This window comes from Amblyomma mixtum, chromosome 6, assembly GCF_055824585.1.
Source record: "Amblyomma mixtum isolate Tamu chromosome 6, ASM5582458v1, whole genome shotgun sequence".
Lineage (NCBI taxonomy): Eukaryota > Metazoa > Arthropoda > Arachnida > Ixodida > Ixodidae > Amblyomma > Amblyomma mixtum.
The window spans coordinates 126,806,825-126,833,590 of record NC_143017.1 but is presented as its reverse complement, the minus strand read 5'-3'; the positions used below and the strand labels follow the sequence as shown (position 1 = coordinate 126,833,590).

Genomic DNA, 26,766 nt, shown 5'->3' with positions numbered 1-26,766 from the left:
CACCGTTTGGCAGGTCAGCCAGGAAAGGACTAAGATCATCCTTGCCGACGCATGGAGCAACACTCTTCAGCAACGGAAGTGGCGCACAGGGAGCTACTTCCTTACGATTTTTGCACCGTTGAATTTACTGCCTCACTGAGTGCCAGGTTGAATTCTAGTGCGTGGCTTAATGTGAGCGGTATCGTAAGTGTTGTATGAAGCCTAGATTACGCGCATCCCCATCTTTACACAGCGTACCGCGTTTCTGTTTTCTTCATCCTATTACTCATGTGTCTTCTCTGTCTGGTCCCTTTATTTTACTGGCTTATGTACAAGAAAATTTCCAATGTGCTTACGTGCCTTCGGAGAGCATAACGTGGTGCAGTCTTGGCTGAAGTGTGAATCGGTCCGTGTCCTCTTTTCGTCTTGAAGCGTGCCTTGTCTGACGGAGCGGGGCAGTCGTAAATGGAACGTTGAAAGCTACTTTCATGCAAGGGCTCCACGGCGCTTTTGCAATCGCTCGCGGGCTCCATTCGCCCGTCAAATATAAGCTCCGCCTGTTCTTTGCACTGGCTTCCTCTTGGCACGCATGCGCCGGTAGATATGAGGCCACTTCGACAGGAGGTCATCCGTCATGCATCCCCATTCAGTAGCGTTCAGGGAATATCCCCCACGTCGTTTGAGAATCGCCGCCGGCTGGCGGCGTTTTTGTACGCGCCCTTGGGGTGCCGCGCAACCGGGCATTAAACGGTAGCCCTCGCACAAAGCAGGAGCGCTCGTGCCGGGGCCTTACCTGTTCCTTCGTCGCGTTTCTCGCTGACTTTGTTGGGAACTTTGTGTGCATTGATATTGACGATTCACGCCCTGTCGGCGTCACTTCAAGTACCGTCACGCCCGCTGCCCATCCTCGCCTTCACGATGCCAGAGTATATTCTTTTTTTTACGGTTCCCTTTTTTGGGGGAGGGAGTCTTTTAACGTCACTTGGTACGTACCGGAGAGCAGTGGGTCATGGGAATGTGGCTTTTATGTCCCCTGTTAACGATGGTGGTTTCAGCAGTCCCGAGTGACGCTTTGTTATCGTGCATTAGGGCAGTCTCTAAGTTGCCGAAGCGTGACAACCTACTGGGCGTTCTTCTCAGGTGTTTTACGTTAATTTTTTGTGATAGTGATCGTTTAATGCAGTCGGAAGAGCCTCTTTGTCATTACCGATGTTCTCTCAAAATGTTCTCTGGTTGTTCTTGGCTATTGCGGATGTATTTCACCTTTCGGATTGGTCTTGACTTCAGAATTGTCATTATACACTGAAGCTGCTTAAGTGCATACCTGACTCGTGCAAATTCTCTTTTTGGCAGATTTTGTGTGCACTTTTGACCTCCTCGCTGGCCCCCGAGCGTGTATGCATGTTTCGGAACGCAGTTGGCGGATGGATTTTTGTCGGCAGCTAAGTATGTAGCGCTGCATATATATAGCACCGAATGGCCCTGCATCCCCTGCGAACTTCTCGCGACGGAAGGACCGCCTGCGCTGGGTACTGGGGCGCCAACGACTTCCTGTACCGGCGGCCAAGCCCGTAGCGACCGGCTGACCGGATATGGAAACCGCCATAAAATCCCCACGGAATGGGAAGCCCCGCGACCGTATACGCACGCGCGCGCGCGCGCAGACGCTCTACTTCCCCCGATGGGCAGAAAAGTCGGAAGAACGCGGACCCCGTAATAGAGCGGACGTGCTTTTTGTTATGGTCAGCTCCTCGGACCCCTCCCTCTTTCATCCTGGGCGTCCGGATGTGGTGCAGAGGCTTTGGAGTGGACCCCGCGGTGTCAGAAATGGATGTGCGCGTGCGCCATGAGAATTACTGCTCCGGCGTTAACTTCGCGTTCCGGGCGTCAGCAACCGCCGCCCAACGGGGTTAAGGTACAGCGGAGCAGAACAGTTGAAGGACACATGGCAGTTGCATTGCGTTAGCGCAGTGAACGCAGCAACGCTGCTAGTTGCTTATGCCGCAAACTTGTCTTACCATGCTCGTTGGTTACGGCGTGTCGTTTTGTTTTTTTTTTTAGCATTCCCGCCGTCTATCAACGACTTATTTGACTCCTATATGAGCGAACACTATCTGATGATCTGCGCGCACCGCTCGTGGACGTTATCGTTTTCTGCTTACAGTTGTCAGTCTCGTGACACGAGCATAGCTATCTCTTCGCAATCTCAAACGTCCTCAGTGAGAGAGGGACCGCTCCCAGCTCTCCATGCGTACAAATGCGCGCAGCTACGGCTCTCACTCCACCACAGCCGTCGGCCCGCCGCTGACGCAGCCGGAACTTTAAGCCCGAACCGGTCAGCCGGCGGAAATCGAAAGGAATATATATTCTTAGCCAGCTGGACCGGGGGGGCTCCTGCTTTGGCGCTGACGCCGCCACGCCGTGCACCGTGCCGCCGTCTTTGTGTGGAAGCGGTAGTTTCGCCCGGAAAGCCGGACTCGTGGACAGAGGGGGGAGCCTCGATCAGTCGCGCAGTATCCTGGGCGGAGGGAGAAGAAAAAGCAAAGTGATAGCGTGAATACAATGGACTCCATTTGAGTTCCGACGGACGGACATCGCCGGCGACGCACCGCTTTTCATTTCCCCCTCGCCACATCTGCCTCTTCCCCCTCACTTTGTGCGCCTCAAAGTTGCGTGCTGGTTATGTGCGTCCGCAGCATGTCTGGGCAGTATACTTTCGGGAAGCACAAATCCACGCTCGTAGCGGGAGCGAGCGTACAAGTTCGAGGGAACCGAAATACTGTCACGATACTTTTTAAAGCTCCCGGGAACAGTTACGCGTTTTCCTCCTTTCCATTGGTTTCTTTGTCTCTCTTTTTGTTAAAAAGACGGAGCGAGGGTTTGTTGCCAGTCTCTCCCCGCATCGCAGTCATCCCCGCTGCAGCCGTTGCGAGCTCGTATATATACTCTGCTGGGATCTGCCAGCCCATTTCCTCTCGTGGTCAGTCCGATTTCCTATGAGCGGGATCTTGGACTCATTGCGAAGTTTGTGAGCGTTTGTGTAGGGTGCGCGCTTGCTTTTGCTCGTGTTCTCTAGTTCCGCTTGGACTTCACTTGGGGATGCAGTTCTGCAAGGAGACGAAAAAAAAAAAAAGGCGGAAAATAACGCGTGAGGAACAAAGAGCTCTTTAAAATTTTTTTTTTAGTCCCGCATCAGTGCACCAAATTTCGAAGAAGCCTTCTTTGATTCTATAAGACTAGCCGTTTCCTCTGTTTGCTTGCAACTTCTGCTAGGTGTTGGCTTCCGCCAACACCTAGCAACACATACCAACACATACCAATATACAAACCTGACTGGCACTTTGTCCTAGACTTCTGCATACAGTCGAATTCCGCTGACTAGCTGGCTTGTGTTCACAAATATCCCTTGTGTAATAATGTCGGCGTTTTATTTAGTGATGTTTTTTCTATCTCATCAGCGTTTCGTTGCGCCAGTTTTGGTTCTTTTTGGATATGAATAGCCCAGACAGTTTCTTTTTCATTTTGGAATGTTTCTGTCCTTATATACATGTCTCGTGCGCGAAACTTGCTGGAAGCGTCGTTAGAGCGTCAATTTACTTGATTTTTTGTATGTTTGCGTGTGAGGCGAATTAATGTGGTTAGATACCTGGAAAAGACGGTTCCGATTGTATTTCGAACGCCTAATATTGCGCACTGTTCTCTTGGAACACTGTTATTAAATGGAGCTCTATTTACAAAAGGAAATTGGGTCACTGGCCAAGTAAAAAGATGAAAAATGACGTTCCGGGTCCCATACGGGGCCCTTGTTCACAATAAGGCTGTCACAGAAGAAGGGATGGCTATACGCTTCAGAATCTTCTGCAATCTTTTGTTTATGGGACCCAGAACGTCATTTTTCATCTTTTGACTTGGTCAGTGACCCAATTTCCTTTTGTAAATAATGCTTCACCCTAACCAGATGGTGTTCCGTCGAACCTTGGGCTCTATAAATGGAGCTCTCGTAGAAACGGTCCGATGCACTGGAAGTAATTCATTTTGCATTCCGGTCGCGATTTTAATTCTTCTGCACTTTGAACACTGCGTCTGAAACTTCTAAATCTTCGAGGGACTTCGCGGATATTACATAGTGCGTGGCGCCCGCACTGTGCGCACTTCGTCATTCAGTATACTGAACGCGTGCATAATGCGGAGTAGGGCTGATAGATTTTCTCAAAGCGCGGTTAAGCTGATCAGAATTACACGCGTTGCCAGCCAAGGCTTGAGCGTCAAAGCTAGAAACTTTCCTGTTTTCCTGCAGTCAGCTTCTGCGGTGGCAGTCACGCAAGAGAGCTTGCTTTCAGTGGGGTCCAATGCGAGTACTATGTGTATTTGTCTTTCGTGTCACTTTGTGGCAGCAGAGTCGTATGTGGTTGACATATGGGCCTCCATCTTAGAATCGGCGAGTGAGGGCACGTGGCTTGTCTCTGCCTTTACGCGTCCGACTCAAGAACAAAACACGAAAATGGCGACGCATGATATGACCGCACGTGCGTCCTATACCGTGTATACGTGCGGAAAGGTCGCGATATGGTGGCTGTGGCGATTTTGTGATTGCGATCTTGAACAAAAGAGGAACAGGAACAGGAAACTCACTATAAGTTACTTATAGTGAGTTTCCTTTCTTTCTTCTTTTTTTTTCCGAGGAAGGGGCAGTTTAAGCAAGTGGAACCGGTTTTTGTTGTTCCAGGAGGGCTGTGCGTATAAGCGTCGCTAATTCACGCGCGTGTATCCGGCCAGTGCCGCCGTACCCTTCTAGGGGAACGGGGCGCCAATTAGAATACCTTGTCGATGTGGCGTACTAACACATATAACCGACCGCACTAACACATATAACGCAGTAACGTATTCCGCAAGGCATTGCATATGAAAGCCTATATGTAGGATTGGCAGCGGGCAATAAAGAAAAAAAAATGATTGACGAAGTGCAAATCCAGCTTCCCGTGGTGATGGTGGTAAAAACGTTTATTTTAACAGAGGTGTTCGGGGCACACAGGCCCCTGGGTCCCCGCACGACCCCACTACACTCAAACGTGGCTGCTAGGTGCATAGGTTGGATTCCTAACGTGTCGGGCCTTTTTGTTTTCCTGGTGGTCAGGTATTTTTCACTCCCCTAGCTTTTTGTTGGAGCTTATTACCGTCAACTTCTTCAGGGTGTTCATTCCCCTAACGGTACTTAATAGATGTACGATGGAGGCAATACGCGGGATAATGCTGTACCGCCCAAGATTTGTAAATACGCCGGCGAAGACTGCTGCAGCAGCAGCGGCGACGGAGGGTGGCGCTGCACGGAGGATGGGGAGGAGGTGGGAGGTGAGGGGCTTCGCTTGCACAGCGCACGCACGTCCGCGCGGTGGCCGCCAAGAAGTGGTCCGCAGATGGATAGTAACGGCCGCACGGATTTACTCGCCGGCCGCGTTGCGGGGAAAATGCATGAGCGCCGCGCCGGGCCGTGCATTCGAATGACGGCGCCGAGCCGAGGTGACCGAGCCGGGCCCGTTTCTATGGAGACTAAGCCCCCCGTTCGGCCGGACGACGGGGAGCGCGCTCGCGCTCTACATCATCATTAGCGCCTTCTCTGGCGACGCGCACACCGCGGCCCTCGCCCGGTGGCGGCCGCCCTCGAGCGAGGTGCTCGGACTGCCGATGCTTTTTGGGGCCGTTCCTGCATACCTTTAGCCGAACGGTGTCTGAGGGAGATGTCTTCGCTGTGACGCTGGTGTTCGGTGTCCTTTACACAGCCGTGGGCGGGCGTGTGAAATGTTTCTGTCACAGTGCCTGTATGACGTCAGAACTCTGCTGGTTTCGGTTAACCGTGTGCACGCGAGTTCAGCGAGTGTTCGTGACGTTCATTCATTCCAATGCCATATGCAGGCCTGTTTTAATCTTTTCTGACGTTACTTGAGCGTTGTTTCCTTTCTTTTCAATTTTTGTCTAGCCTGGCCGCTGCTGCGCCGTCGATATTGCTCTGGCCGGGTAGTCGATATTGCTCTGGTCGGACTGATCAAAGTATTGTAACGTAATGAAATGACAGCGATGTTGAAATTCTTTTTCTGTTTGTTGATGAGTTTTAAAACGCCAAATATTTTCTATTTTTGAGGAATGCCGCTCACGGCACCCAGTAGGGAATAAGCGTCGAGAAGCCATGTGCCAGGCCTTGCCCTGTTGCGGCAAGTTACAGAGAGTGCAGTAGCAGTGTGAAAGCTAGAGTAACCCACCACTTCAATGATTGCACCAGGTGGGCTCGTTTGACTGTACATTGCTGCATGAGACGTGTCATCTTTAGCTTTATGAGTGCACTTGCTTGTGTTCCTGCATGCAGATTGCTGATATGGAAAGTAACACCACCTGTAGCCGAGATGGGGATCTTAATTTATTTTTTACTTATTTTAGAATACTCCAGGGGAGGGTTACAAAAACTAAAGCAGCAAACAATGATCGAAAGTGTTGACATCAGTCCGCTCAACAGTCAAAGCAGGCAGGCGGTTCTATTTTTCGATTGTGTACGGGGAAAAAAAAAAGACTTGAAAGTGTATAGCTCTGGATGGTTGTCTTGATTGACGTTCTAGTGCAGAAAAAAAAAATTGAATTACACCTAAGCTCTGCGTTCAAGGGTATGACATGGTAGCTTTTATCATTAATGAGTCCCGTCAGCAGCTCTGCTTGATCTCATTAGCATATTACTCGGTCACGTGCTCAACTAATGTCACCAGATCACATGACGCACCAGTGTGAGGTAACACAAGCATACAGTCGTTCGCGTGCAGTCATCCCTCACCTTCATGGACTTTCCTGCTCGTTTAATTACAACTTCCTTTATTAGAGCACCTCTAATCACGCACATACTCATTAAATACAATCGTAAGCTACCACATTATGTGAAAGACCACACGACGTACATGTAAAAACGCGTTTTAACCAAGCTGTACGAACGTGTCTGCTTAGCCTAAGGGGAGCGAGTCTGAGTCGCAATGGAAGCCTCAGGTGTTCGATTCTGACTGATTACTTTTCTTTTTGGCACAATTGTACACTTCTACACTTACATGCCGTAATGACGTTTGAGTTGAGTTGCAACCTTGTAGTAGCAATTTATATGATATATTAATTACTTTTCAATTCCGCCGCTCCATTTTGACTTGACGCATTTTTGTCCATTCCGATGTGTAGTGGCACATTTGCGGGGCTAATCCCATCAGTAGCTAACAACAACCCGACCTCAACCTCTTCCTCGGGAAGCACAGCTACCGTTAACTAGCTGCTTACCGCTCAGCCCCGGTCAGAGTGATCTACATATGTCCTTGTGCTCCTCCTCAAGTGCTGTGGAACTGGCAGTTCCCTGTTCCTTTTCGGTTTCTATGCTTTCGGCTCAGGAAGAAGCGTGTTGCGCAACGTGTTGACGCGATTTCCCAGGCCATGCGCACGGGCAACCTCCTACCCTTTGGCATGCACTCGTCCGTGTAGCGTAGAGCCCTGGAGGGCTGCACAAGATCGGCCGCTCCATCGACGAGGGCTCGTTAAGAAGGGCGGCTGTCGCTCCTTCTGCCGCCGGCACGACGGCGCAACGCCATCGCCGCCGAATCTTCCTATTGTCTCGGGCCTTCGTTTGGAACCCGGGTGTTCAGCCGCCTTTGCCTCTTCCCTCGCCTCCTTTATCGGGCGCTCCTCTTTCTTTTCCTCGTCTGTCGTTTATCCCCGCCCGTGGCGCTCTCGCGCGGACGCTAATAATGGCGCGCTGCGCGCAAGGTGGGCGTCCCGCGTATAATTCGCGCCACCCCCCCTCTCTCTCGCGCGCCTCTTGGACAGAAGGAGCCGCGGCGGCGGCGGCGGCTCGCGCCGTCAGCCGCGTTCGATATCTGCCTCGACGTCGCATTATCTAGATATATACGCGATTTCCCGCGCGGCACTTCTGCTTTAGTGCGCTATTCCGGCCTGCGTGCGTGCGTTCCAGCTCGGTATATCGATCTCAGTTTTGCAGGGGCTTCAGTCTTGAACCGCCCCGCGCCGCCGCCTCTGCCTCCCTTTCCACCGCCTTCTTCGCGTCCCCCCCCCTCCCCCCCTTTTTTTTTGCTTCCTCTCTTTCCCGCGCACTGCCTTCCAAGTTCCGCATTTTTCTCTATGCCGCCGCTCTGCACTCTGTCTTTTCTTTCGGATTCTTGGAAAGCTGCTGCTTTTGTCCCGCGTTTCCTTGCACTCGCCGCTGCTGCTTTTTCCTCGCGCTCACTACACGCCGGCCAGGAAGCAGGCGAAAAGAAAGAAGGGAGCTAGCGGCGGCTCCTTTCGGGCCGCTGAGGCCGCTGCCAGCAGCCGTTAGATTTTTATTTCCCAGTTGAGTTTCTCCTTCTGCACGCCGCGCACACAGAGCGAGCGCGGCTCGACGAAGCTGTTTTCCATCTCGTTCCTCTTTTCCTTTCTTCCCTTTTTCCTGCGGCTGCGCTCGCTTCCCTCCCGCTTCACCCCACCTCGTACTCGGTTCTTTTATATAAATGTATTTTTTTTTGCCATCTCTACATTTCTCCACAGCGCCTCTTGTCCGAAGGATGCCCTCCCCCACTTTCTTTGGAGAGCCTGGCGCCCGAGCTTCAACGAGGGAGCGAAAGATGGCAGGGTTCCCTTTCTCCCTGCCTCCTCCTCTCTCCGTTCCCCATTTCTCTATTCTTCCAGCGTCCCTCGCGTTCGTTTTCCGCGGCCTCTCCCTCCCTCGGCACCCTGCCGCCTTCCCTCTCTTCCTCCCTTCGTCCCAGCCGCATCCTTGCTCTCGGGCCTCCGTTTTCAATCCCGGAGGCTGCGTCCGCGTTTCGCCTGCCTGCGTCTGAGCGCGCATCGCTTCGTTTCTTGCCCGCTCGGTCTCGCGTCTTTGCTGCTCTTGGTTTCTTCTCGCGCCTTTGCCTTTGTGCCTGTTCGCTGTGCTCCCTCCCCCTCTCTCCCTCTGGGCGCCTATAATTTCTGCTGCCTGCCGGGTTCTCCATCTCACATATTCTTTTTGCCCCTCTATATGTACATATATACGGCACATCGGTTGCCGCGCAGCCGCGCCGAGCTGCAGCATCCAAATAGTCACGTGGCCCGCGCTGCTGCCGCCGCCTGGGAATGTGTGTATATCTTCGTTTCGCCCTCGCGCGCGCGTTTTGTATTTGTCAGTGCGAGAAAAAAAAAAGCGCGCTGCAGCGGAGGAGAAGCGGATGAAGGAAAGGCGAGCAGAATGGAGCGTTTTGAGGGAGGGCTAGAGAGTGAGTTGGAAAAGCGAAGGAAAATTGGGATGGCAAAATAAAAGAATATGGACGCCGAGTGAAGAAGGCCGGGGTACAGAAGGGGAGAGTGTGTGCAGAGTTGGGGGGAGGAAGGCTGTACGCTCTGCGATGTGACCCGTTTTGCGATTGCGCACGCTCGCTGCTCGTTCCCCATTGGACGGACTTTGTATTCCCTCTCCTCTCTTAGCGACCTCTCCTCCTCGGTTCGCTGTGAGCGGCGGCGCGGGCGCGCGCGAGCGCTCTTGGCGTTTTAAGCGCTCGCGGCCTGCGCGCGCTTACGCATGCGTTTGTTTACTTTGGGCTGATTTGGGGCGGCGCTTTAAAATATGGCGGGATTCGGGGACGCTCCGGGGAAGGCGCCCGCCCCCGGGCTGTCTCTCGGGCGCAAGGGTTCTTGTTTTGTTTCTTTTCCTTTAGCTTTTGTGCTTATTCGTTTTTTTTTGTATCCCTCCACCCGCCTCTCTGCAGGCAAAAAGATAGCGAATTTAAATGGGGCCGCCGCGGTCTGTGCCGGGAGGGGGTTGAAACTGAAATCTTCAAACGTGGGCAGCGCGCGCGCTCGCTGGCGGGGCGCAATGCGGCGCGTTGCGGATTCGAGATCCTCCCCTCTCGCCCGTCGGGACCTTCTTTCGAGGAGGGGTTACGCGTTTTTGAGCGTTGGCACCGCGGGCGGAGAGGGTGGGAGCCGCGTAACTCGGTTTGATATTAAACTCGCGAGGAAAAATGTAGAAAAAGAAAGTGATAAAGCGGAGTCACCGCGGCAGCTTGCGCATGCGCTCTCTCTCGGCCAATGGCGAGCGTTCGCGTTGACGTCAAGGGGAAAGTAAAAGACGGATGCGAATAGCCGGGCACGAGCGTTGCGTTGTCGTCCTCGGCCGCGCGAGCGAGAACAGCGGGAGGAAAGGGTGCGGTGCCCGGGGAGAGAGAAACAATGCGCACGCCGCGACGCGTGTTTATTGCGAGGCCATCTCGCATCTTTTTTTCCTCCCTCCCTGCCTGCCGCTTCTCGGCACGCGGCCATTCGCTCGGCCTCGCGCATCTCCCTTCGCTCGCTGCGAAGGAAAATGCGTCGGAGCTCGCCTTTATCATGCAGCGTCGCCTTCTCTGCGTCTTGTTGTTTTCTCGGCAAGGCGCTCCGACGTCATTGGAGGATGCCATTTGCATCCGGGGCTCTGGGCGACACGGTCGCCATGGCAACCGTGCATCTTGCGCGTCGCCTTCGTCTTCGTTCCCCGAAGGCCCTCGCCCCCCAGCTATCATTGTCGCGCGCATTTTCTTTTGCTTGACTTTTACGGAGCGGAGGGGGCGTTGCGCGACTGGCCTTTTATGCACCGCCTTTATTCGACAGCGTTTCGTGGAAGGTGCTGGCGTCTTTTGTCTTTTGCGCGTTTTTCTCCACAGCGTATGGCTGTGGAGGCGGAGCTTTAGGAACCACTACGCATGTGTTCGAAGCTGTCGTATTGATCCTCGCATTTTAGAAGCAGCGTTCCAGCCTATGCTCAAAGGCTGTGGTCGAAGTTTACTCATTCAGAATTGCTAGCTTTGCGAGTTTTCCTCCCATGCGCAGAACCATTACAGTGGGCGTTGCAATTAAGGGCCAGTGTGGTCGAAATAAATACCCTACAACGCCTATAATGCTGGCACGGTTCACGGATTTGTTCGTGTCTTTACGCTTCCGTGTAATTTAAAGTGCGAGCATCGTTTGGTCATTGATCAACTCGTCCACACGATAGGTGGACGGCACGTCTTGCTTTTTCGAGCGACAGCTCCTCGGGGTACAACTTCCGATTTCGATGTGGATGAAACAGTGACCTTCAGTGCCTCACAAGGTCAAACGGAGCTTGACTGCGTGGTAGTATGGCCCAAGCTATGGTAGTATAACCTCGTGACCATATGACTGTCACCATCGGGCACATGACCCTGACATTTGATTTGAGACAGGTACCACATCAACAGTGACCTTCAGTGCCTCACAAGGTGAGACTGCACTTAATTTTATGGAGGTATGACCCAGGCTGTCTTAGTATGACCACTTGACCGTATCACTATGACCATTGGGCACCTTATCTTGACCTTGACGTTTGTTTTGAGACAGTGGACACCATTTCTCCAGTGCTGTTCACCACGTATTTACAGGAGGTATTCAGGGAACTGTGTTGGAAATACTTGTGGATGAACTATCGGAAAGTACCTCAGAAATCTCCGATTTACTGGCGGCACTGCCTTGCTAAGCAACTCAAGGGCCGATTGCTTAGCATGATCGAGGCAGGTGGTGACCTTAGATCGGGATCACGAGAATGAAATACTAGAAGAATAAGAATGGGGCGGTACGCATTTGACAGGTTCTCTCAGGTCATGATTGGCGGTTTACCAGTATATCCGTCAACGGACAAGTATATAACAGCTGTATCATATCGATAGTCGCCTACGGGGTAGAAACGTGGAGGCTAACGAAAAGGGTTCAGCCTAAATTGAGGACAACGCAGCGAGCTGTGGAAAGAAAAATGATAGGTGCAACCTTAAGAGACAGGAAGAGGGCAGGTTTTGCCAGGGAACAAACCCGCGTTAATGACATCGTAGTCGAAATAAAAAGGAAGAAATGGGCATGGACAGGACATGTAATGCGAAGGCAAGCTAATCGACGGTCTTTTATAAGCTTGTTAGGAAGCTTGTGGAGATAAGGCGGCTGCAGCTGCCACAGGACAGGGTGATTGAAGGGATATATGGGAGAGGTCTTTGTCCGGCAGTGAACGTTGTCAAGTGATGATGATGACTCCTGGCGCTATGACCAGCGCTAGCTGTTCCCGTTTTGCGCTTTTGCATTTGCTTTTACATTGCGCTGTGACTTGCATTTAGAATGCGTAGCGCGTTGTGACGCTCCCACAACCGCCTTTGGCTTGTTCTCATTTCAGCGTCCATGCTTCTCGCACAGCGCCACGTCACGAGCAAGAGCTCCCACGCGCTGTTGGTTTCCTTCACTCATTTCACTGGCGTTAGCGCTACTCAGCGGCCATGTCGACATTCCGCGACTCATTGTCACGTCCCCTTACGGAAATTCTTTAGACAGTCTGCAGACTGTGCTTAGACTTTTGTGTATAAAGTCTGTAGAGTTTCTATAGAAAATTTTATAGGCTAGTGTGTAGCCAGTGCAAATTTATAGAAAGCCTATAGAGAATGTATGGATTTATGGCCATACGTTTTTAGTTGACCTTTGTCTATAGAATAGGAATATACTAAAGGAAATATCTATAGGAAGGCGGTACAGCCTGTAAGGGATCTCTGCAAAGTCTATAGACCACTTTTATAAGGGTCAGCCCGAAGGTTTTACTTATGCTCAGCGGCGCTCTCTGTATGCGCCGCTCCGTCGCTCCGGTGTCTATCCCACCGCATACAGATTCCTTGCTCCGTCTCTATTTTTTGCCTCCATGCATGATGTTTTCTTTGTTTGTTTTTCACTTTGGTCAAACCCTTGCTCCATCGAGAGAAATGATCGTCTTGCCGCCTCGACGGAAGTACATTCATGGTGACAACACGACGCAAAAGACGAGGAAGCAGAGTAAGAAAGACGCAGGCAGCGCCTGTCCTGTGTCTTTCTTACTCTGGTTCCTCGTCTTTTGCGGCGTGTTGTCAACATGAATCTTTACCAACTAGCCCCAGTTTAACGTCTTGCCAAAGGAAATACATTCCTTCATGTTCTTCCTTTTCGGCCTCCAAGACAGTGCCTCTGTCTGTTGTTCGCGGACGCGTGGGGGTCACGACGGTGGACGCCAGACGCAAATTTGACTGCACCTTCCTATTACAGCTAGCGCCGTATAAAGCTTTGGCGGCCGCCAGTTCTGCAAAAGTCTGAAAACTGGCTCCACGAACTATTCGGGCTAATTGAAATGTTACCAATGTTTTTATCAGTTTTGTTTTTCTTTTAACGATGGAATTACGTCCACGATTCTTCGCAGTGTAGAATAATGATAGTAGACATGAGCTACAGAGAAATTTTTGTTTTGTTTTGTTTGCGCATGCGACATCGCGAAATCACATGCAGGCGTCCGGCTTTGCTGTGTTTGTAAAAAATAGCTTGGGTATGTAGCTTACAATGTATTCTTGAGGGGAACATAGGTTCTGAAGCCAAAGTTGTCCGTCATTTATGTGATAGTTTGTCTCAATCCGCATATACTTTCTAGTCGCGCACACAAACGTGCTTCCATTTGTTAAGTCTCGTTCTCACTTGCCACTCGCAGAAGTTCTGCCACCATTTTGATTGAAAAGTAATAGCCGATCTCACTCCCATCGCGAATTTTAGCTTTTGTATGAGCGCTTACCATGTGCATAAGCTGCGAGTCTACAAAGGTCGTTAGCGTCCGGAGCTGACTTTCATTTTCAGTTTGTTCAAAGGCGCTCGCAAGATGCGTCAGTGAGTACGGATTCTGTTAGACGTCAAAAGAAAAAGAATTAGATGCATGTAGTTCATGGCGGAGAGAAATGAGAAAGTTTGTTTTTCTTTCTTACGGCGGTTCTTCATAGCGCATCGAGCAGAGAACAGTTCTTGTTGCATTGTGAAAGACCCTTCTAGGAACACGAACCTACGAACTCAAGGTCAAGTTTTCCTAGAATTATTTCTTAACGTTTATCAGGCTGAAATGTGCAGCAGTTTCGTGGTGTGCACAGCTTAGTGTTGCTTCATGTTATTTCAGGTTCCAGTTCTGCTGTCGGCTTTGGTGAAATGGGTGTCTCCGAAAATGACACCAGGGGTAGATGGTTGGTTAGTATGTCAGGCTTTATGCCTTGGAACTGCACGTGGACTATGGTGCCGTAGTGGAGGGCTCCGGATCAATTTCGATTATATTGGACCATTTATTGTACCCTAACTTCATCCCGTGAACCGGCGCGTTTTTGCATGAGAGCAGGTTAGAAAAAGCAAGAAACCAGGAATTAGATTGAAAGTTGTGAGTCTTGAATTTAATTAATCTATATTTCACGAGCAAATTTCACAACTTGATACAAAAATCGGGTACCTGCAGCTTCACTTCGTAGACGTATTTTTCCAGTTTATACATAAGCTGTGCAAAGAAAAGAACGGCTGTCAGTGTGCTTTCTTTGCTCGCTATTTCCTCGACTACCAGCTAAGGGGAGTGGCGGGGGGGGGGGGGGGGGGGGGGGGCTGCTTTAATTTAAACGCGACCACTTTAACGTACGGGAGGTTACATGTCTGGGTCGCGCCTTTTTTTGTATCTGTTGTAATGTCAATCCAGCCTAAGTACGATTATGTTTCGATCTCGTTTATTCCCCTCACACACTTCAGTGTTCACCATTGGACGGGTAGTTGTAACTAGAGATGTAAAATTTCATGAAATTTTGAATGGCATGAAAAAAACCGTTTTTTCCATGGTTTTTTTTCATGAAAAATTGGAAATTTTGCAAAACATGACAAAAACAGATTTATTTGCAACAGCACGACGATCAATAATAATGCTCCGAAGTTCAGTCGAATATGTAGTTATAGATGTCATATTGTGAAACAAACTTCTTTTTCTATTGCACCGAGAAGATAAATAATGATTTCCACTTCAGGCGAATATGGAATTATAAATATCATATTCGTGGAACGAACTTCTTGTTCTATTGCACCGAGAAAGGGAACATGAAAGCTGATCTATAAGTCACTCCATATGGGACTCAGAATCACTGTCGCTGTATGCGGCACTACGCGCAGCAGCATGGATTCAAGCTGTGTCCACAGCTAGGTTCGACTGCACATACACAAGCTTTCGAACGCGTTCCCCTGGAAGCCTGTTGCGAATCCTTGTATGGACGTTTCCGAAACGGGACTAGTTTAGTTCGCAGCTGGCGGATGACGGTGGTATCTGCAGCAGCTGGCAAGCCAGACGAGTTAGCGGCTGGTTGGTGCAAAGGTCTTGCCACCAGGTAGATGGGGCCACGTGCTTCGCTGAAGACCCCTGTCCTGTACCAAATTCCTGCGGATGTTCTGTACTCTCCTATGTTGGAAATCAAGAAGCTAGGCTTGTATTTGGCTAAAACCGCTTACATGCACATCAGCCTATGTTATTTATGCCGTGTTTGGCGCTGTAGAATTTGCATCCGTTTTGTTCAAACTATTAGTGTGTTTTAAGTCAAGCCTGGAGCTTATATGTGACCTGGCCTTCAACCCGCGTACTCGCAGCGCGAACGTTTTAAAAACTCGTTTCAGAGCCCGGATGACTGGAATTCAGTGCCCGGATGAGTGGATTTCAGTGCCCGGATGAGTGGATTTCAGTGCCCAGATAAGTGGATTTCAGTGCCCGGATGAGTGCATTTCAGTGCCCGGATGATGGCTCTCGGTCTCGGCGTGACGTCACCACACTGCCGACAACGGGGGCTAAAAGCATTTCATGCTTAAAAAACACTACCTGGCACCGGAGATGACGACTGCTGTCCAATCTTTTAACCATGCATGCTGTAAAGGTTTTCAAAGCAAAAACAAAAACCTAAACTGAAAGCAAGCAGCCATAAAACCTTCAAATTGCATTTTGAAATTGAAAATTGAAATTTTCGATGTTTCTTTCCATTTTCCTTCGTCTGAAAAAAACGAAAAAAACCGGTTTTTTTCCAAAATTGCAGTGTTTTTTTCGGGCCTTCACATCTCTAGTTGTAACTGGCGCTGACCCTGACACGGCATCGTTCTGCGCTGGGCAGTCATAAATCTCATCCTGACGTGTCGTCAGGCGCTTTCTCAGCTCTGAGCGCCACTATACATCTGCATGGTCGCGTTCTCTGTCTGACGTATAGCTCAAGCAAGACTGACAACTAACTTACAATGCGTTAGGGGTCGGTGTTCATGTATACGAGGATACCCTGTCTTGTGCGGATTGTTCTTGCGCCTTGGGAATAACGAAAAGCTAGTGTCGCTTCGCCTTGTGCATAGTACCTTACTGAATTGTTTTTGGGCCCTAAACAAGGTGTGGTACCCTAGCGTCTCTACTTATTTCCTCCTTTTCTCCACTTATCAATGTATTAACTTCTCTTCGCAACATTAGTGTTACACACTTCAGACGATGCGACTCCTTCCAGCGTTGATCGTCGCTTGATAACTTGGATTTTCCTTCTCGTCTCAGCCAGCCCGACTTACCGTCGGGCAAAACAAGCATCTTCACAGCGAAACAGATCATCCCGGGTCAAAGTATGTCGCGTTTGAGTCGCCTAAAAACAGAAAACACTGTTCTTTGATCTGGTCGTTCTGAGTTCAGGAATTTCTGAAAGTTTGAAAACGCTGTACATTGCCGCACTAGTAGTCATAAAGCTCGAACATTGCACAGCACGGCTGCTATGTTACACTAGGTCGTGCTTCAGTGCGCTAGCATTCACGTCGTGCCTGTTTTGTGTTTATTCTTGGAGCGACCTATATAGTATAGATGTTTCACGGGTGCGCAGCATACTTTTGCTTCGAAGAGGTCGGTGTGCTCATGCACTGCACGAATGCAATCGCCAGTTACCTTATCTTCAGCTGTTGCTTAGGGTTCTTAATTAATGGGTTTTCCTATGGCAAATGTCCATTTTGAATGAGTGGGACATGCTGCAGTGTCGGTATCCGGATTTATTTGCACCGTCTCGACGTTCTTACACACACAGTTACACAGTTACTTAACACCGCATAACGTAACGACGCCTTAATTTGTGACCACTTCTGCATTCTTGCTCCGTCAGCCTGTGGCTGCCGGAGCCAGGAATCGAACCCAGAAGCTCGTGCTGAGTAAGCGATTGCCATAAGCGCGGAGCCACCACAGATAGGTTCTTAAATACAGGTGCAGCTGCTAACTAAATAAAGAGGAAAGGTTAAGGTCACCCTTAGTTCGATGATTAACGATTGCGGAAAATTGTATTTAATTTTCATGCTCTGAGCTTAAAAGAGCTTGCTCCCGTCCGACTTTGCCATTTCTGTTTGGTATGTTTGTTATTTTTAATTAGTTACGTGTACTATTGTTTGCTCACTGAATGCTGGCTATGTGACTCCTGAAGGCAGCTGTTGACTGTTCTTTCATAACAGGGCGTCTGACGGTGTCTCTAGCTTCCCGTCTACCGCGCCGTGCCACCTTTCTACCCTGCTTTGAAGTCAAGTTCACTATGAGCCCCCTGGGCTTTTCTGCACGGCAGGGACTTGTTTTATATTTTTCGATGCTCGGTAAAATATTTTTCAGGGTTCGCAACTGGCTGTGTGCTGGATGGAAACGACATGTCTCGTTGTTGCTATGTGTTGGGTGGCCGTTCAGGCTGAATAAGCCAATCTCCGGTTCTTCTCCGCCATCTGTGGACATGTTCTTTCTTTCCCCACTCATGTTCTGGTGGAGGATCGCCAAACGTCTGGTTCACTCAGCATACTTTCCCTTGATACAGAGAGGAAAGAATGGGCGGTCCAGGGGAAGGTTCAGTGTTAAAGGAGGCTCTGATCATGTAAAGCAAAGCGACAGTGTGCAGTGTTTCGGAGCAGCTGCTTGCCGCTAACGTAGCGTATAATGCTAAATCTTTCTGTCATTTCGGCCGCTCGGATGTTCTCTCGCTCCTAATGTGCGCGTGTGTGTGTATATATGTCTGTGCTCCGGTCTGCTTCAAGAACGCGTGCGTTAGCGCGCGCATTAGACTTTTATTACGGTCGTCGTCGTCGGTGGCGCTGCCGTCATCATCTTCTGCTTGCTCCGCGCATGGGAGCCGCCGCGCTTGGCTCTTCTTCTCCGCGCCTATTATAATGCCCTTCGCTGCTATGGGCCCCAATGTGCGTCTGTTCGCGCTGGCGTTGCGCCGCCAAGAAATCCCCGCCTGGATGTGGGCGGCAAGGGCATGCGCCCGCGCGCACACACACACACAGACGCGCGAACAAAATGTAAGCGCGAGACCAAGTGAAAAGGCAGAAACTCGGGGCCGGTGAAGTTCTGGCGTCCGCTTCTTTGCGCCTGCCGCCGTGAATGCCTCCCGCCGGTTTATCTCCGCCTTGCACGGCCCCACTCCGCGAGATGGCGAGGGAATGCGAAGCCTCGCGCCGTGCGCGTAAGAGGCCATTCCCTAAGTCAAACGAGGTGCAAGTGAAATAATGCGCCATTATCCCGTAGGCAGCGGCCGGGAAGGAAGGATAGATCGAGAAGACGAGGAAAAAGGAAGGGAATGTTGGGGAGCGGAATGGCGGCGTTGTCGGAGGCATATTGCTGGTGGTGCTCTTCTGCTCCTTATGCCGCGTCGCTGCCAACTTGGTGCGACTGGAGACACTCTTGCGTGGCCCTGCAAAAGTGCGAGCGCTCGGTCGCACGCACGCATCCACGAAATGCTGCCGCTCTCCTTCTGTGGTCGCCTGTGCCTTCGTTCGCTCTGGGCTTGTTGTTAAAGCTTTTTTATTCGTCATCGTCTTGATCGCCACTGGCTCGAAAAAATAAATAGAAAGAGAGGGGGAGGGGAGAAGAAAGAGGGATGCGAGGCTTGAGTGGTGCGAGGAGGAAAAGTGCGAAGCAAGAGGAGCGAGGGGAAAACGAGGAGAGATGATGGCCGCTCCCATCTCTCGACGGGTGCGGAGGCAGGCGAAGCAGTTTCGGACGTTGCCGGTCTCGGTCGTCGCCGGCCGCTAAGTGCCCTTTTTAAAATGAATTCGAAACGAAAGGAAGCCCGTCAGGCGGAGCCAGGCGGCTGAGATTTCGGGGAGGAGGAACAAGACAAGAGAGAAACTGAAACGTAAGAAGCAGCGTGCGCTCGGCCGAATCCGCGGGATTTGTTGTCGACCAGGCGCGGGAAGACAACGGACACAAGGAGAGCGTGTAATGAAATCCCTGAAGTTTCGGCGAAGGATAAATTTTCACCCGCACGCACGCACGCACGCAAAAAAAAAAAAAAGTGATTCAGCTGACAAAGGAGAACCTTGTCGGTCATCTCGTCGCCATGTCGTGTCCTGTCGTGTCGAAATTTAAGCGAATAATATGGCGCCCTTCTTTCTGCTGTCTACAAGTACGAGCACGGCCCGTTCGTACGTATACAGTCTCCACGACGCCTTGTGTTGTAGCTGATCCCGCCTATTATTTCTAGGCCTCCTCTCTCGCGCTTAGTACGGGGGTTTCGGTGAGTTCAGTGTAAGGCCAGATTTACATTCACGGGGGCGCCTGCGATGTGAGAACACTGACTGAGAAAAATTAGCGCTCCCAAGAGCGATGAAATGTCTGAATGCTTACAGAATGGGAAAAAAAAGTCTTCGGGGGTGTGTAGACAGAATTTCCAGATTCTTATGCTTTAGAAAAAAGAAAGACAAAATGTACAACTCGGAACTGGTATACGTAGAAGCCGCGTAGCTGCCTTTCCCGGGCACTGGAAAAACACGCGGGAGCTTCAATTTCGCCAAACAGAATTTCTTGCCGGGGGATTGGAATAGGGCTCAACAACATCAGCCATAGGAGCACTGTCCGAGGGGGAGAAGTTGGCGGGAGAGAGAGAGGGGCTTCGGACCCGGGGTTGGCCTCAGAAATTAAAGGACAAAAAAAAGGGAATGGTGTACTGGAGAAACGCAAGTGTGCTGGACACACAATGGCGCTGTCGAAGAGGACGAATCCCCTAAGGGCTGTCCACCGAGAATGGGTGGTGGACGGAGAGGGAAGAGCGGGCTTTTTGGGGGCGGCAGAGGTTTCTTGGAGAGAAAATAACGCGCGGAGCAAAGAAAGCCGACGCCGGGGTTGTCCATGCGCTAAAAAGCGTTGCCAAGCATCTTTTCCGTCTCCCATGTCTCTGCAGCCGTAGCTGCTGCTGCCGCCGCCGCCACCGACGCTGGTAGCCAGCGAGAGGGGGGCCCCCCAGTTCTCGGCGGTTTGCGGAGCTCGGACCTTGCCATTCGGGTCCGGCGTGGCTTCCGCGTTTTCCGGGCGCTGAGCTGAAAAACGTGACGCGATAGACAGAATCAGCCCGGGGTACGGGAAGTGGCGCGCGCGCGCCCCTGCCGATGAGCCTCTCCTTTGTTTCTTCATGACCCCTGTCCATTTGTTTGGTCGCAGCTTGCCCTCCCCCCGTGCACCCTTGGCTCGGATGGTGGCTCCCGACTGCCCTGCGATTTCCCTCCTCGGCCTCTCTCTCTCTCCGAACTTATATTCCCACACACGAGTCGCCCGCTGTTCCGCGCCCCGATGAGAGCGTGCGCAAAGCGCGGGCGGCCGGGGAGCAGCGCGCTGCCCTGGTCCCCTCGTCAACCTAATGGGCGGCTTCAAATAAACTGGACCCACGGCTGGCCACGCGCGCGCCTTGGCTCTGTGGAGAAAGCCGCGGCGGCGTTCCTTTTGTGCCCTCCGCTGACCCCCGGCCCTGGGCGGCGCGCTCGTTAGCCCTGCTCAGCCGACCCCGCGTCGCCACGGAGGGCGCAGCTGCTGCCGTCGCCGGAGCCTCTGTGTTCTTCGATTTTGATTTTCCCCTTGCCGTTTTCTTTTTTCAGCTATTAGAAAGGAAGAGAAAATAAAGAAAAATGGCTTGGTTGTTTTAAGCCTCCGTTAGTTTTTCTCTATCGCTCGTTGCGCGAAACAGCCGCTTGTTACACGGTCCCACGGGCCTGTTACAATATGTGCCTTCTGTCGGCGAGGATTCTACGTGTAAGTCTTTTGAAAAAAAAAAAAAAAAAAATCGTCGAGCCCTCCCGGAACGCGGCGTCCGGCCGTTCGCTCGGTCTTAATCAGTACTTGGGCTTTGAGGTTTCCGTGAGAAGCTAGCAGGGAGACTGGGTGTGTGTACAGACACTGACTGAAGCACGGAGCCCTGTTTTGTAGCGATTGTTCCCGTGATTGATTCTTTTGCGTGGTTTCCATTCCTCAGCACTGCTTTTCGTACTATAAACTGGCAGCGTACATCGGTTGAATAGTGTAATAGCGACTGACGTCACACGCTGTGGTGAACAGTTGATCGAGATTCTCAGAAATGAATTCAGAAAAGAATGGTTTGACGTTTACTTCACCAGTTTAAGTACGGCCGCGTTCGCACACTGAACAGCAACAACGAAAAATTCGGCAGAGGCAGTTAAGGCTGCTTACGTGTGGGGATGCGGAAGCATGTCGTGGACCCAAGACGTGGACTTTGGTTCGGTTTTCGAACTAAGTTTTATTTCAGACGATGAGTCGTATTTTTTTTTTTTTCATATATGACACCATCCACACATACTCGCGCGCGTATGACACCGCCCGGGACACTCTACGACTCGTGCTTGCATCGAAGTTTTTATACGAAAGTCTGTGAAGGGATACAGTTGAAAGCGCATGGGTCGTTGGTTCGAATCCCTGTCGTAAGCTAGACTGCAGCTTTATGAGTACATGTAAGCTAAATGCAACACGAAATGTTGTGACAAACGTACGACAAACGTGTGAGACAATTTTGGTGTGAATGTCAGGAAAGCTGGTGCCATATGGAGGTTGGCCAGTGGCGGGCATATAGACGAACGACATGCATAGGACCGTCTGAACTGGCGGTGCTCGGCTTGCTATGTGCGCCATGCGGCTACTTGAAGTCACCACGCCGCAGTGAAGGGCTCCGGAAATTTCGACCACCTGGGGTTCTTTAACGTGCACTGTTCGATGTCAGTGCACGTTAAAGAACCCCATTTGGTCGAAATTTCCGGAGCCCTTCTCTACGGCGTTCATCATAGCCTGATTCGCCTTGGGACGTTACACCCCCATAAACCAAACCAATCATTCACTGTGAAGCGCATGCTCGCGTTTTTTGTAATGCTCTTCGTTAGGCTAGAGTAAACCTGAATGTGTCCAAATTACATGCGCAGACAGACGCTAGAAAATGTCTTTGGGACGTTTCGTTTTTTACTGCAGCAGCACGCTACGTCGCTCCTTGCGATTAGGTAAGCAGTCGATTTGTATCTGCGCCGTATGGGATTCCTTCCTGTCTCTCTGGGGATTTGTTCGCTCCATAGCAGTAGTGGCCTAGCAGGCCTCGTGTCCACGTCACCCGTACTCGCACTGCCAACAAGTAATCCCAGACTGACGGGGAAAGCACATAGTCTCCCGGGAACAGCGAGTCATTTATGAGCAGTGCAAAGTCCGGCGTCTCGTTTTCCGCGCTGCGCTGGCGGGCTGTTGCTCCTCTGTGGCGCGAAAAAGCGCCCGCGAAGCTCCGGGCTGCCTCCGAAGGCACTCAGGCTGCACGCCTCGCCTCCCTGTCGGACAACGGCCTCGTCCAAGGCCGCCGGCCCAGTGACCAGAGGAAGGGCGCCGCGGGTCGGGCTGCTGGCCTCGGGACCTCTGTCCGGCGGCCCCCCTCATCCCCCTGTCTGCCCTCCGGCCGTGGTGGTGCAGCCCAGGTGGCCCCGCGTCCAACGGCTCCGGTGGACATCTGTCCGCCGCTGTCCCCCTCGGTCCTGCAAAACGGAAGCGGACGCGCGTTGACTGATGGGCCCCTCGGGTCACCCCGTCGCCCCCGCCGTTGCCGCTGCTTGTTGCTTGGGCACGCCGCATTCCTGGCTATCCCACGGTCTATCGCAACGGACACTGACGTTTTTGTTTATTGGAGAAGACGTTTTTCTCTTGCGAGCGTTGTTAGCGCCAAGTCGCTTAATGTTAGTACCAATTCTGTCGCTGCGGGGATAAGTGTACCCGTGAAGGCAGTGCGCGTTGCATTTTTCGATGCAGCTTTCCTGAAGGTGTTTTAGTTATGTGGCATTTATAACTTATAATATATGCTGTTCCTGAAGGGAGTAATTTTAACTGATGAACTATGTGCGTATCTACGTGTGCGTGTGCGCCTGCGTGTTTGCGTGTGTCTTGTCTAAATTAGCCGCAGTGTTTTGTTGCCCGCAGTGTTGACGGAATGTTAGTACAGATGATGCAGAAGAAAGTAACTGTTTCTGGTTCTTTTCGCTTCACTTGTGAGCTTGCCTCTTCCGATTGGCTCACCTCTCGACGTACGAATTTCAGCAGGAGCGATTCGACGCCGAGTTGCGCCGGCCGTGGCGTCCACAAGGAAACTGATAATCTCTGTGCTGCCAATCAGTCATAACGCCTACTTTGCTTTGCAACGCTCGAGCGTTGTTTTTCAGTTATTCGTTCGCTCCTAGCTTTCACTAACTGCGCCGATTACAGTTCCATTTCTTCGCATAAAAAGAAACGCAATCAGTCATTAGGATATAAGAAACGCGCAAAGAAAGCAGTTAACCTTTAAGCCCATTCAGGCAGTGCCTTTGCAGCGGCAGCCGCGCTGCTCGCCTGTTGTTCGTCGTTTTGGAATAAAAGATCGGTGCAACGCTGTTTGTCCTGGATGTAATAACATGCTGAGACAAGTGTATATCGAAATTTCTTGCACATAGGATAGCCTCGCCTCTTAATATCAATGAAAAAAAAAAAAGAACTGCGTGTGTGTTTGGAGAGGGGGAAGGGGGAGGGGGTGTGCAGTACCTAGGAAAGCGGGAACGTTTTACGCTGTCTGAGTTGGCATCGAAGTAGAAAAAAGCAAGAAAAGAAACAACAAAATAACGACACAGGTGCTACATACGTGTTCAGGCCTATATCGCGAGATCAGCGCTGGTAGGCTTTGCACCGAGACTCACGCAAGCAGTGAATGAAAGTCGCAAACCGCGTAAAATATTTGCTTTTGCGGGAAACGCCTTTTCGGAATTCCGTGTGTAGGCCGCGGAAGGATCCAGAGAATTCCTGGTCGGCTCCTAAGCTGCCCGAAAATGTCGTCCGGTAACATCTGGGCTATAGCGCTGTCGAGGCATGGCGGCCAAGGTACACGCGAGGGGGAGGGGGGGGGGGGGGGGGGCATAAATTGAACGGACAGCCCTAAAACTCGGTGCTCATGTCGCCCTTTAAAATTACGAGGCGGAATGGCCGCCACTCTCTGGGCGGCAAGTTACGACTGGCGACCGCGACCGACTCGGAGGAAGCCGGTCGTAAACGCTCCGAGCGGCGCCTCGTCGAGATCGGAATCGCCCGTCCGCCCGGCGGCGCCGCGACGCCTCGGGATTCTCGGCTCCGCCGACGGGGAAGCTGGACACGCTTCCAGCGGATGCCAGCTCTCCAGGTATACACCTGTCCTGCGAGAGACGGTCGTCGCCTTTCGGACCACGTTCTCATCTTGCGAAAGCGACTTCGACTATCGGGCATAGTCGGCGGCGGCGTTCCTGTTCTCACGGCCACAGCTCTTCTACAGTTTCCTTTATTTCCTTCTACTCATTGTCACTTTTCGTTTGCGCTATTTCTCGCGTTTGTTGAAAGAGGGTAATGGTGGTGCCAGGCACACATTTGCCATAGGTGCAGATGGGGTATACCACTGGGATCAAAATAGTCGCTTTGTATATAATTCGTTTTCTCGTTACTGTGGTGTGTACAATTGAAGCGCTTCTGAATATGCATTAGTGTTAAGGGAAAATTGCTAGTAACATTCACTTGGAGGGAGTCGGAAGCCTCTGGAAGCGTTCGCGTGTATCGTTAGGGACATTGAGCTGCGGCGATAGGGTTACATACATATTACTGCATATTCAAAAGCTCAGCTAGGACTGCATTTTTGTTGCCAGAAGTGCATGTTTGCTGGTGAAATGTACCACAGACATCATGGCATATTGTGGCCTATTCTTTTTGTCTTTCTGTATAGGGATAAGTTTTCAATGCGAAGTGCATTTTTCAAGAAATTGCTGCGAACATTTCTGTGCGCTTCGTTTAAGTTGAATTAAACGCGGGATTTCATTTCGTTTCCGTTAAGTGCACTGTTGACAAAAGCCCTCGGTGAAATAGTCACGTGCTCCATTCTGTTAGCTTCTTGGGAGAAAGTGTAACTTTACAAGAAAGTGGACTTAAGAAAGGCTTTGCTGCTGGAAACCTGGTGGCGAAGATTTTTTGTCTCACTCTCTCGGCAGTTTTCTGAAGCGCTCGTAACCGACGTATAATTTTACTAATCGCTTTGAGTGCTTACTGCGTTCTTCAGATTGCGCTGTCAAATTTTCTTTCTAGCGCGCTTGCTTTCAAAAGAAAACAGGATAAACTGGAAATAGGTCCTTCTTATCCACTCTCCTCCAAGCTTTATATCAACCACTAGTCGCCTTCAATATACTTAAGTGCTCGAACCGCGTATTAAATGAGCCCAGCTTTCTTGAATGCTTCGGCCTGCGGCATCGGCCGTTTCATGTATTTTGCTGTTTTTTTTTTGGTTACCATACGAATATCTCTGGCAAGGACGCTTCATTCTCTAAGATTTTGCTACGATGAGCGATGGAAAGATTGAACAAGGATATGGAAAGGGAGAAGGATTGTTTTGGCGCGCGTTTGATCTCTACAGCGCGTACAGAGGTCCAGTAGAATAAAGAAGGGCTCGGAAGACCAAAGCAGGAAGTGAGTGCGAATGGGGGAAAGGAGACGGGGGGAGGCAGGTCGCCCGGAACAGGACGGAAAATCGCGGCGACTAACGATTTGAAGAGGAAGTAAGCGAGCCAGGATCGGAACGTGGCTGTTGCAGATGCGGGCGCGCTCACTGTTTGAACGGCGCGGTCGTAATTTACCGTCCCTTCTCTCGGTTGGCGTTTTTACTGCTGCGTTACCCTGTACCATACCACGCTCTCCGCCTCCCCGCCCGATCTGTTCTCTGTGTGCGACAGTGGCGCCGTACGACGCCAGATCTGAAGTTTATTTGTCAGGAGTGTCGGTGGGATGGGGCCCGCGGCTGAACTTTGGTCCTTTCTGTGTACTGGTCGTTGTTAGAGGCCTTCTCCCGCGCACCAAGGGTCGGCCGCCCTTGTTGGCTGACGGAGGGAGAATGGACTTGTCTAGTTGGGCTCATTTCCGCATTACGAGAAACCGTAAACCATTCTTCCCTCCTCGCTCGTTGCCTTCTCTCCCTTTCTCTTTGGCTTTTTGCCCGCGTGTACGCCCTCTCTTCTTCCACCGCAACCGCCGCGTGCGCATTGCTCTACCTCCGGTCTTGTTTTTTCTCTTTTTTGCTTATATGCGCCCGTTGGCCTCACTATATGGCTGAATCGCTTTCAGAGTTCTGTCCTCCGTCTTGGCCTCTTCCTGCGCTTGCTGTTGGTATTGTTTCCTCGTCGCGCTGTGGCAAAGTTTCGCATTCCTTCTGCTCGCTCTCCTGTTTTGCAAACCCCCATTTTGAAGCCGCGTTAAGCGCGGCATATTTATGCACTCATTCGCCTTACAGCTTGCTTAAGTTTTCATCGCCGCAGCTGCTATTCCTGATGGGGGTACTGTGCTGGCGCCGTTCGGCTCGTGCATTGTTTACCTTCCGAGCCGCACGTTTTTATGCGTTGTATGCAACACCTACGCCGTTGTCGTCCCGGCATGCACCACCCACCGTTGAGCTGCCATAGTTTCTGGAGCTTCTCGCGCCCCGTCCATGGCGCATCTGGCTCGGGAGTTCGCGTGCCCTTTTGCAACAGTGACGATCTCGCCTTCTCCACGTGATAATCGCCTTATTTACAATGTTTGCGCACCGGCGCTCGCCCGGAATCGGGGGCGCTCCTGCCAAGCTCGTGCTTGTTTACTCGGCCGTCGTGCCTCTATGCCTA

The 26,766-nt window shown here is 51.2% G+C and overlaps 1 protein-coding gene and 1 pseudogene across 6 annotated transcripts in view; one reads left to right on the top strand and one right to left on the bottom strand.

Annotated features, from left to right (window-relative positions):
• Nucleotides 1-26,766, top strand: part of LOC149340314 (uncharacterized) — a 628,908-nt gene that overhangs the window by 302,424 nt on the left and 299,718 nt on the right. The gene's annotated exons all lie outside the window — the stretch shown is intronic.
• LOC149340316 (uncharacterized) overlaps nucleotides 21,900-26,766 on the bottom strand; it is a 41,553-nt pseudogene continuing 36,686 nt past the window's right edge. Inside the window, exon 2 of the transcript XR_016283594.1 lies at nucleotides 21,900-22,617. The product of XR_016283594.1 is annotated as an uncharacterized LOC149340316 (transcript). The remainder of the gene's footprint in view (nucleotides 22,618-26,766) is intronic.